This window comes from Condylura cristata, unplaced genomic scaffold (genome assembly GCF_000260355.1).
Source record: "Condylura cristata isolate star-nosed mole 26May11 unplaced genomic scaffold, ConCri1.0 scaffold00029, whole genome shotgun sequence".
NCBI lineage: Eukaryota > Metazoa > Chordata > Mammalia > Eulipotyphla > Talpidae > Condylura > Condylura cristata.
Window position 1 is genome coordinate 15,524,274 of NW_004567130.1, and position 885 is coordinate 15,525,158.

Here is an 885-nt window from a genome sequence, read left to right on the forward strand (position 1 = left end):
TCCTTTTAACAGTGTCAGCGCCATAATATAACAGAGAACATGATGCTTATGGGTTTTGCTTTAGCAGTTATTTGTGGTAACTCCAAAGCTCAGTTCACATGTCTGATTTCTCTCCTTTTAGATCACCAGGTGTTTCCCCTGCTTTCTACTCTTCTCTTAGTCCAACCCACTTGAAACAGCTGGGTCCAAGTTTGAGGGCTTGTTCCTGGTGTTCTCTCCTTCCCACCTTTGCAGGGAGCAAAAGCCTTGGGGTTGGGAGTGAACTTCCACATTCAGGCACTCCTCTGGACTCCCAGGCCAGACGCTCTCAGGAACTGTTAGTTATTCCACGACTGGAGCCAAGACGGTGGGTCTGCTCCCAGAGCCATCCTGGTAGTGCCAGGCAGTTATAACATATTTTGGCATGGAGCAGGAGCTCAGGAAACAGTGACACAATGAATGAGTGAGTGAGCGCAGTGTTTAGGAGTAAAGGCTCAAACTGTATTTAATGCATAGAGACACAGCGCTCACTAAGCGACAGCCGCGAAAATTCCGCGCGAGGCTTATAAAACCTAGCTCAAGAGCTTGGCTGCACCATTCAAGGCTACAAGGGTTCGAAACCCGCCTCCGCCCCTTGCCAGCTGTGCGACCTCGGGCTAGTGACTTAATCTCTTTGTGCTTCAGTTTTCTCATCAGCACGACGAGGACATCGGAATGAGACTCTGAGCAGACACTCCTCCGAGCCGCCCTGCTCACCGCCGAGTCCCCGCCACGCCAGCCGACTGACCGGGCGGTCGGGGGCATGCAGGGGGCCCGGACTCTCCGCGGCCGTCGCCACGGGCGTTCCCAAGGTTGGCGATCGCGCCCCGCCAAGATCTGCGCCCCGCAGGGGGCGGGGCGCAGCGC